This window comes from Myxine glutinosa, chromosome 2 (assembly GCF_964187855.1).
Source record: "Myxine glutinosa chromosome 2, kmMyxGlut1.1, whole genome shotgun sequence".
In the NCBI taxonomy this organism is placed as follows: domain Eukaryota; kingdom Metazoa; phylum Chordata; class Myxini; order Myxiniformes; family Myxinidae; genus Myxine; species Myxine glutinosa.
The window spans coordinates 151,583,065-151,594,162 of NC_136262.1; the positions used below are offsets into that span (position 1 = coordinate 151,583,065).

Here is an 11,098-nt window from a genome sequence, read left to right on the forward strand (position 1 = left end):
ATTTACCACTGGTGGCTAAATGCGGTGCATTCACCGCCATACTAAACAAGAATGTGAGACATAAACGAGCCCACTTGACTTTAAGAAATTAATAAAATGTATATATATATATGTATATAATAACTTCAATTTGTAGCATCGACTTGGAGCATGCCCATGAATGAAATGCTTAGGGTAATATCAAAAAATTTCATTCAAAAAGTCTGATTTGCTGTACCAGCAACTTGCCATTACTTTTCTCGGATTTTGGTGGGAGGTTGGGAACAAGCAATTTTATGTCATTTTTACTTCTTTTACTTTTACCTCCATTTTTACTTTACTTTAGTTAACAAAGGAGAACATTGGAGGTGTGTAAATGAAAAAGAAGTAAACCCAACTACTTCAAACAAAAACCATCAAATAATGTGATTACACTCGATGAGATACCTCCCTTCACATACGAGGAATGAGTCTTGGAATGAAATAAAATGCATTTGGTCAAGAAGTGCAATCTTTTGTTTTTTCAATACGTAATTATGAAGAAAACAGTTCCTTACAAATTATATCTGCTTATCTACAACAATAAATGTCAGTGTGTGTGTGTGTGTGTGTGTGTGTGTGTGTGTGTGTGTGTGTGTGTGTGTGTGTGTGTGTGTGTGTGTGTGTGTGTGTGTGTGTGTGTGTGTGTGTGTGTGTGTGTGTGTGTCCATAACTCTAAAACCATGAGACCTAACAGCCCAAAACTTTGCTTGCATACTTAGGGTAGGTACCCCAAGGGAGTGCATGGATGAAAATAGGGTGTATGAGTAAATGTAAACGCCCTTTTAAAAATAATTAACAGATTAGCTTCATGAAAGACTTATCCATGGTCAGCCCAACTTCATCTCACAGGGGGTCTTAGCCGCCATTTTGATTCGGCCTCCTCAAATAGTCTTGCCTTGGAAACACGATCGAGTCTCAGACTAATTAAAGTACAGAATGAAAATCTGTATTCAGAATTGAGGATTGGATTTCTTGGACTAAATGACTGTCAAAATGTGGAGTGAAATCTGAAAATTTAAAGAAAATACCGATTCTTATAACTAAGCTTTAAGCAGGGGCTGTCCTTCCTCATTCTCCATTTTGTCAAAGCATTAAACTGAACTTTTTCTACTGTTCTGACAATTATATTGAGTGAAAACAAGACCGAAAGTCTAACAGCGGCATAGCCGGTCTTGTAAAATATTATAAACCACAAACACACATGTTTACCTTTTTAAACAGTCGCCAATGCTGTTTATAACATTAAACAAAGAAATTTGGAGGAATCCAGACATCTGTGAGGTAAGTTTTACTTGTAGAAATGAGGGAATGTCGGCCTCCTCAAATAGTCTTGCCTTGTAATCGAGATTATACCCCACAAGGGTTGGGTACGACGTAATGTCGATACTTTCGATATTTGATGGTCATTTTAACATTCGGTTTGTTTGCGTTTCACACTGACTGAAAAACGTAAAGGTGGAGCATGGCGATTGTGATAGATGATGGGTTCTACGATATGTTCGTGAAGGTCATATAAATCAAAATGGCAGAGTGTGGAGAGTCAGCCGCCATAATGACATCAGACGTAATCACATCACCCTGTCATGTGACCAGATCCTCAGCTCTGATTGGTATACGTTTCAGGGGACATACATACATACATACATACATACATACATACATATATACAGATGGACAAACACTGTTCTAGATGGCTTCGCCCTATGGGCTACGCCGTAAAAAGATGAAGGAATATGCCCAAAGTGTACCTTTTATTGAGTGCAACGAAAATAATTAACCAGCAGGATTAACCAGCAGGCCTCCGCAGTCACACCTGGGTACTCCGTGGGGAAGTCTCTGGAGTAAGGAAGTCAAACTAAATTGAATTAAGATCAAATTAAAAGAACAATTAACATAAAGGGAGCATTAGAATGAGTAAAGCAACAGAACAAGTGAACTCCAAGCACTCATCATCGAAGGCCTTATCTTCATAAGTAGGATTCGCTAATCACTTTCCAAGCCAGCCATTCATTGTCAACCGTTTTGCTTTAGAACTTGCTTGAGTGCTTAAACTGCTTGGCGAGCCCTCTACAAGCTGCTTGGTAATGAAACACTGTTGTTTCACTATTATCTTACCTTTCCATGTAATTTATTTGTCTTTTTGCTCAAATATTTGAAAATACTTTGGTGCTCAACTTTGTGTGCTATTCTTTGATGTTTGTTCGTTTGCAAGAAGAGGCAGCTAGTTGACAGTGGTGGGTGGGACAAGGAGGGAGGGGGAGGGTTGGAATGAGTGAAGGGGTTGGGTCGGGGGAGGGGTGGGAGTCCGGAGGGAGGGGAAGGGGAGGTGTGTGATTCCAGGAGGAGGCAGGGCTGGGGTGGGATGAGGGAGGGAAAGGGCTGGGAGGAGGGGCAGGTACCTTTGCTAGTATATACATTTTTTTAAACATTACCATTCCTTGGGATTTTGTGAAATATCATCCCAATAACTCATTAAATGCGAGCACCTATGTTCTACCAGGGAAAGTGTCAGTGAAGGAAGCCAGTTTCTCGTGATCGCTGAATACTCGTCATACGAGATTGTGTAAAGCACTTTATCAAATTTAACACATTAAAAGCCCTTATTATTATTAAAAGCCCTTCACCCTGAAAAACGGCTGATATTATAATCGTCTCCATCTGTCTGTCTGCCTGTCTGTCACTATTTCCTCCTAAACGGTTGTGCAGATATTAAAACTTCGTAGTTATGATCAGCACATGGTAGGAACGTGCAAGAGCAGTGCCATTTTTGCCCTCACCCCCCTGTGGTGAGGTCAAAAGGTGAAATACCAAAAAATGCAACAACAAGCATATTTTAAAACATTTTGAATGAACCTTTGTACAGTATATGCAATCAACTTTATGGTTGGCGCATTAAATATGTATGATTTTCTGGATTTGACCCCCGGTCCATGTCCCATGGGGTGGGGACTTTGAATGTTACAGGGGTCAAAACGCGATAAAAAATTTAATGTCAAAATTTGATATTGGGTCACTCCTGGTGAAACCTTTTGCCATGTTTCAACATTGCTTGAGGTGGGAAGAATGGGGATACATCATGGAGGTACATCTGATGACTGGTCATTTAGCTCTCGTGTCTCATGTTAATTAATTTTTAATGGAGTAAAACTTCATTTTCACAAATTCATATTGAAGTGCATGTGAATCTTTATTGCAACAATAATGTGTAATTATTTGACTTTAATTTGCACCAATGATATCATGGTCGTTGGATTACTTATTGTGATCGAGACAAACTGTTTTAAATATACATATGGTAAAAATTTTCATTGCTTCTTCTTTAAAAAAAATATTTTTATTTGTTGTATAATCTATATTTTGAAACATACTCACTGCTTTTGCAATAAGAATACTTGTTGAAATGTTTCCTAACTCACTACATAATGCTGTTTGGAAAACAACATTGTTTTGGAGAGTTTCCTAAAAAGTTGATAACATTATAGGGGATGGGTGAGAAGAGGATGGGCGAGGGATAAGGGGGACATTTAAACTTGTTTTTTTTATCTATTATACAGTGGCCTGCAAAAGTATTCACCTTCTCCCAATAATGCCACATTTAGATGAATTGTATAGAAACAATTTTTCCAAATAAACTTTTTCTTCATAACTGAAGATATCAAATTAAACACTTATTGTTGAAGGAGGTTACATGTCAGGAATACCTGCAAAAAAAAATGTACAAATCAAAATTTACTTGTTATAAAAGTATTCAGCCCCTTAGGTCAGTACTTGGAAGCACCTTTTGCAGCAATACTGCTACGAGTTGTTTATGTTGGGTTTCTACCAGGTTTTGGGGAATGTCTCTACCAGCTTTGCCCAGTTAGATGGTGAAATATTTGCCCATTCTTCACATGAAAATTGCTCTGGTTCTGCCAAGTTTGATGGGGATCATCGATGGACCGCAATCTTCAAGTCTTGCCATAAATGTTAAATTGGGTTAAAGTCAGGACTTTGACTGGGCCACTCAAGAACATTTATTTTATTTTTATTCGGCCACTCCAGTATGGCGTTAGCTTTGTGCTTTGGATCATTGTCCTGTTGAAATGTGAATCTCCTACCCAGTTTCAGATTCATGGCTGACTCAATTTTCATGAAGCAGGTTTTCATCAAGGATTATCCTGTACTTTGCACCATCCATAGTCCCTTCTATCCTGACAAGCTTGCCAGTACCTGCTGCTGAAAGGCAGCTCCATAACATGATGCTGCCACCACCATGCTTGACAGTAGGGATGGTTTTGACTGGGTGATGTGCAATGTTAGGCTTGTGCCACACGTAAAGCTTTGAATTCAGACCAAAAAGGGCAACTTTTGTCTCGTCTAACCACACAACTTTAATCCACATGCATGCAGTATCATTAAGATGTGTTTTCACAAACTCCATACGAGCTTGTAGATGCGGCTCTTTCAATAATGGCTTCTTTCTTGCCACCTGTCCATAGAGGGCAGCTTTGTGAAGGGAATGGGATATTGTTGATTGATGAACACTGACCCCCATCTCAGACATAGAGCCTTACAGATCTGTTCGATCGACAGTGACATCCCGAATCGGTTTCCTGCTTGCCCAGCTGCTGAGTTTGGATGGGTGACCTGATCTGGGTAGAGTCTGGGTGGTATGATACGCCTTTCACTTCTTAATGATGGATTTCTCCATACTCAAAGGGATAGTGAATGACTTTGAGATCTTATAACCCTCTCCTGAACAGTGCTTCTCCACCACTTTATGTCTGACTTCTTTGGAAAGCTTCTTGCTTTATTGGTCTTCATGTTTTCCTTGTTGGTTGACCGAGTGAGTTGCACCTTAAAATTCCTTAGATAAGTGGCGGAATTAATTTTTAAGTTAAACCACTGATTATATGCAGGTGAAACCTATTAAACTTCTTTTGTAACTTTTTTAAACAAATAATTTGCTCCTGAAGTGATTTAGGTTAATTAGACAAAGGGTTTGAATACTTATGCAACTTAGAATCATCAGATTTTCTTTGTTAATCCAACTTATTCACGTTTTATCTGCATTTTTTAAAAAGCTTTATCCCTTTGGAGTAGTTTGTGAAGACTCTTTTTATTAATTAGGTTTGATTTGAAAACATTATGAAACTAGAAAGCATCTGAAAATGCAAGGCCCGTCCACATCCGTTTGTATTGATCCATCTTCTCCCGTATTGTCAAAATAACGAAAACAGTTTTAACGCCCACCCCAGGGATGGCGCACCCATTGATGCCTTGTCCTGCCTGCGACTCACCAGGGTGATGGTTTATAGCTTGGTCGAGATTCAAACCCAGGTGAGATAACTCAGAGGCGAGTGTGCATACCCGCAAAGTGTACATACCATCCTGCCAGCAAAAACTGAACTGATGAATGGACACAATATGATTGTCCAATATGTCCATCATGATTTATTGATTTTCACTGAGGCTTTTGACGGGAATAATGACTCGTTGACCCAAGTGCAACTATTACAACAAAGAAACATGTCTACTAGTAGAAGACCTCATAAGATGGGTTTGAGTCACTATTTATCTAGGTCCAAGTATATCGCTTGTATGTAATGAAGGGAGCAAACCTAAAAAAAAAAATCAGCTTATAGCTTTCGATTGCTGAACCAATTCAGTGACCTTTTGACAAAATTATTAATTTGCATTCTCTGTATTTAAATAAAACTTTGGTGAAAATTTGATGGCAATAGCTCAAATGCTAAAAAAAAAGTTATGGCCCAGCCAGACACACAGACAGACACCGAAGTGATTACAAAACCCCGGGCTAATAAGCTCAGGTGGCATCAAAATGTGAAAACTTTGGAGTGGGGTGAATACATTTGCAGGCCACTGTATATTGTTAGTTTCTGGGTTGGCTCCACAGTTAGCTGATGTGTAATGGCAGTTTCCGCTTGGCTGCATCTAATTAAGATTTAAGAGACAAGTCTGTGTGGTGTGATACGTCTTCCACTTCTTAATGATGGATTTCTCCGTACTCAAAGGGATAGTGAATGACTTTGAGATCTTATAACCCTCTCCTGAACAGTGCTTCTCCACCACTTTATGTCTGACTTCTTTGGAAAGCTTCCTGATTTATTGGTCTTCATGTTTTCCTTGTTGGTTGACCAAGTGAGTTGCACCTTAAAATTCCTTAGATAAGTGGGGAATTAATTTTTAAGTTAAACCACTGATTACTGATTACATTACATTTAGAGTGTGCGAAACCCGGTTTGAAAGCCCCACCAACCCAGGTAAACGGTAATTAGACGGAGGACCTTGGGAGATTTGGTTGACTAATTGGCGTTGCAGTTGCTTTGCAGCCCACCCGGGTCGTGGAGTTATCCCTGGGTTCACTCACTACAGAAGAAATAATTCTGGGTTCACTCACTATGGAAGGACTAACACTGGGTTCACTCACCACAGAAGGATTAGATGTCCAGATTAATGTTGAACAGACATGCAAGGTACAGTATCTATCTATAATTCCAGTAATCTCTGTGTGTCTGTGTGTCTGTGTGTCTGTGTGTCTGTGTGTCTGTGACCGCTGTTTCTCGACAACCACGGGTCCGATATACTTGAAACTTGCCAGGTATATTGCTGGGGACCCGAGGATGTGCCTTTTCAAGGTTTTAAATTAATCGGACAAGTACTTACCGAGCTATGTCCAAAAAACGCTTCAACCAATCAGAGAGCAGCGAGCTATCACGTGTGCCGAACGTGGCGATCAGACTCTGCCTCGGACGGCACATTTGACAGCGTATTCATTTATTTCACGTTGGAAAACTATGTTGCCGTTAAACTATGTTTTAAAACGAATTCAAACTGCGATTAAATTAAAACGATTCATCGTAACTGCGATTTGCGAACTTCCGGACAGTGACGACTTCACTTCCGGCAGCCAATCACAGAACGCTTTGTTGCGTAGGCGTGGCCGATGTGAGACGAGCGGAGCTGAGCGCGTTACGAGCTGACCGCCATTACGGTACGTAATTCGATTTCTTATGCGCATTATTTCTCCCAATTCAGTCAGAGCGAAGGGCGGAAGCGAAGAGCGTTGTTTTTTTTGTTTACGGGCGTACGGGCGGGGTAGAGCGTACGGGTAGCGTTTTTTTTTTTTTTTGGCAAGGAACGGGCACCCACGTACGGGCAATGCCCTAGTTTTATAAATAAGCCAAGTAGGAATGGAAATATAAATTATAATAAATAAAACATTCGGTCTTTGTAAACAGTAAAAGTAGGCCTACATGTAAACGACATGACTAGTGGTAAATCATCTTGGTGTATCACGTGGTTGCTCTAGCAGCATCATTTTGATGGATCGTTCACCTGTTCATGATTCATTCTCAGTTCACACAAACGTTCCTTACTGAAAGTCTCAAAAGGGACCTAAACCACGATGCCCAATGTTCTTTAATGGGGTTTAAACACTTTTCAGGGGATGATGCAGTGTCCGAAGCATTGGCGAGTCGTGATTGGTCCAAACGGCACCACGTGCTTTCGCAGTCACCTTGATGATCGGATTTGAACGGCTCAAAATGGTTCGTGGATATTTTGGTCCCACCTGAGATGTTGAGCGATCCCGGACGGACGATGTGCTGCAAGTTTATGATTCTATCCTAATTTTTATTGGAGGTTTTAAATCAAACTTTTATTATGTCTTATGGAGAGGGTGAAAAGGTCAGATTGGACAGCCGGCTTATGAAGGTGCCCTCAGTGATGCAACGTGCAACCTGCGAATCACCGGAATGGTAGTCGTGTCGGGAATCGAACCCAGACTAGACAGCATTATCTGTGAACAATCATGTGAACCCCTCCAGGTAGGCCTGTTTGCTCCTCGACTGATTCGATCAAACATACCCAGGCCTAGTACAAGCCGAATTATTAAGAAGAAGAAGAACATTGCAGATTAATTCGTGGATTTTAAATACAAGAATCAAGATAAGCCAATTTAGACCCGGTGGGGCAGACACCTTTAACAGGTACAGGTGAAGGTGTCAGTGGGGCAGAAGCTGAAGGTGTCCTGAATGGTCCAGGAAGGAGTCTGGGGTAGAAACCTTTGAGCAGGTACATCCTGAATGGTCCAGGAAGGAGTCTGGGGTGGAAACCTTTGAGCAGGTACATCCTGAATGGTACAGGAAGGAGTCTGGGGTAGAAACCTTTGAGCAGGTACATCCTGAATGGTACAGGAAGGAGTCTGGGGTAGACACCCTTGAGCAGATACATCCTGAATGGTCCAGGAAGGAGTCTGGGATAGACACCCTTGAGCAGATACATCCTGAATGGTCCAGGAAGGAGTCTGGGATAGACACCCTTGAGCAGGTACATCCTGAATGGTACAGGAAGGAGTCTGGGGTAGACGACCTTGAGCATGTACATCCTGAATGGTCCAGGAAGGAGTCTGGGGTAGACACCCTTGAGCAGGTACATCCTGAATGGTCCAGGAAGAAGTCTGGGGTAGACAACCTTGAGCAGGTACATCCTGAATGGTCCAGGAAGGAGTCTGGGATAGACACCCTTGAGCAGGTACATCCTGAATGGTCCAGGAAGGAGTCTGGGGTAGACGACCTTGAGCAGGTACATCCTGAATGGTCCAGGAAGGAGTCTGGGATAGACACCCTTGAGCAGCTACATCCTGAATGGTCCAGGAAGGAGTCTGGGGTAGACACCCTTGAGCAGGTACATCCTGAATGGTCCAGGAAGGAGTCTGGGATAGACACCTTCTGGGTACACTCCAGGAAGGAGTCTGGGTACATCCTGAATGGTCCAGGAAGGAGTCTGGGGTAGACACCCTTGAGCAGGTACATCCTGAATGGTCTAGGAAGGAGTCTGGGGTAGACACCCTTGAGCAGGTACATCCTGAATGGTCCAGGAAGGAGTCTGGGATAGACACCCTTGAGCAGCTACATCCTGAATGGTCCAGGAAGGAGTCTGGGGTAGACACCCTTGAGCAGGTACATCCTCAATGGTCCAGGAAGGAGTCTGGGGTACTGGGGTAGACACCCTTGAGCAGGTACATGGTGAAGGTGTCAGTGGGGCAGACACCCTTGAGCAGGTACATCCTGAATGGTCCAGGCAAGTGTCAATGGTGGGATCATGGATGATTTTCCAGGTGTGTGTATTTTTATAGAGCGACCCCTAGAGGGATTGCTTCACACTTCTCCTTATTGGAGTAAATTCCAAGAACAGACTCGGTTGGTTCATCTGATCGTCCCGTTAGTTAAACGCTAAATGAGGAAGTTTACAGGTAATTGGTACCATTTGATGAGTGCGAGTTCGGTTAAAGGACTTTTCCTTTGTTCATTCGAATTGGGTGTTTATTTCCTTATTTTTGTTTTTTTCCCAGTTTGTCCCGTTATTAAAACAAATCCCTTTAACCCCACACCACTCCCCCAATTCCCTCTCCCCTGTTTCTCTGTCCTCCTTTGTTAAGGGCAGAGAGATTTGAGGCACGAAACGGATCAAACGGCCATACTCGCCAAAAAATCTCTACCATCATGTTTAATAGGATCACGGACCCTATATATGGCGGTTCGAGGCCGGTATAGACCCTAAAACCCCCCTAACATTACTATTCGAAAGTAAATGTTTTTCGAGTTTAAAGGTCAAACATTTCTCAGTTTGGTGCTCTCTCCGTCTCCCTCTCCCCCGCCCCTCCCTCTCCCTCTCCCCCTCCCCCTCTCCCTCTCCCTCCCCCTCCCCCTCTCCCTCTCCCTCGGCCGTTACACGTGGCGCTGCGAGGAGGAGCGGCTTGCACATGCGTTCAAAATCTGGGGGTCGAGGTGGGAGGAGCAGAACAGAAGGGGTGGGTTGGGGGTGGGGGTTAGTGAAAAGCGAGTCGGTCGTCCGAGAGGGAGAGCTTGGGTGGACGTGAACAGCTCGCTCGCTATGCCGCTGTAAGTTGGTGCACAGACAGCCGAGTTGTAATGGCGTGGCGGGTCGGGTCATGCAGAGGCTGCACGTTTGTCTCACTTCGGTTTTCGGTCTGGTTCTTCTTCTTCGACTTGTTCTTGGTCTGAGTCAGGGTCTGGTTCTTGTCCTGGGTCTGGTTGTTGTTGTTGTTGTTGTTATTGGTCTGGTTCTGGGTCTGGGTCTGGTTCTTCTTCTTGTTATTGGTCTGGGTCTGGTTCTTCTTCTTGTTATTGGTCTGGGTCTGGGTCTGGTTCTTCTTCTTGTTATTGGTCTGGTTCTTGATCTGGGTCTGGTTCTTCTTGTTATTGGTCTGGGTCTGGGTCTGGTTCTTCTTCTTGTTATTGGTCTGGTTCTTGTTCTGGGTCTGGTTCTTGTTCTGGGTCTGGTTCTTGTTCTGGGTCTGGTTCTTGTTCTGGGTCTGGTTCTTGTTCTGGGTCTGGTTCTTGTTCTGGGTCTGGTTCTTGTTCTGGGTCTGGTTCTTGTTCTGGGTCTGGTTCTTCTTCTTGTTATTGGTCTGGGTCTGGGTCTGGGTCTGGTTCTTCTTCTTGTTATTGGTCTGGTTCTTGATCTGGGTCTGGTTCTTCTTGTTATTGGTCTGGGTCTGGGTCTGGTTCTTCTTCTTGTTATTGGTCTGGTTCTTGTTCTGGGTCTGGTTCTTGTTCTGGGTCTGGTTCTTGTTCTGGGTCTGGTTCTTGTTCTGGGTCTGGTTCTTGTTCTGGGTCTGGTTCTTGTTCTGGATCTGGTTCTTGTTCTGGGTCTGGTTCTTGGTCTGGTTCTTGGTCTGGGTCTGGGTCTGGTTCTTCTTCTTGTTATTGGTCTGGGTCTGGTTCTTGGTCTGGGTCTGGTTCTTGGTCTGGGTCTGGTTCTTCTTCTTGTTATTGGTCTGGTTCTTGATCTGGGTCTGGTTCTTCATGTTATTGGTCTGGGTCTGGGTCTGGTTCTTCTTCTTGTTATTGGTCTGGTTCTTGTTCTGGGTCTGGTTCTTGTTCTCGGTCTGGTTCTTGTTCTGGGTCTGGTTCTTGTTCTGGGTCTGGTTCTTGTTCTTGTTCTGGGTCTGGTTCTTGTTCTGGGTCTGGTTCTTCTTGTTATTGGTCTGGTTCTTGGTCTGGTTCTGGATCTGGTTCTTGGGCTGGTTCTGGTTCTTGTTCTGGCTCTG

At 43.2% G+C, this 11,098-nt stretch overlaps 1 protein-coding gene across 2 annotated transcripts in view; it reads left to right on the forward strand.

Annotated features, from left to right (window-relative positions):
• Positions 1–9,855: 9,855 nt before the first annotated feature.
• LOC137421165 (inactive tyrosine-protein kinase PEAK1) overlaps positions 9,856–11,098 on the forward strand; it is a 53,205-nt gene continuing 51,962 nt past the window's right edge. For both annotated transcript variants that reach the window (XR_013622401.1, XM_068106947.2), the window contains exon 1: positions 9,856–9,926. The gene's annotated coding sequence lies outside the window, so the exon portion shown is untranslated. The remainder of the gene's footprint in view (positions 9,927–11,098) is intronic.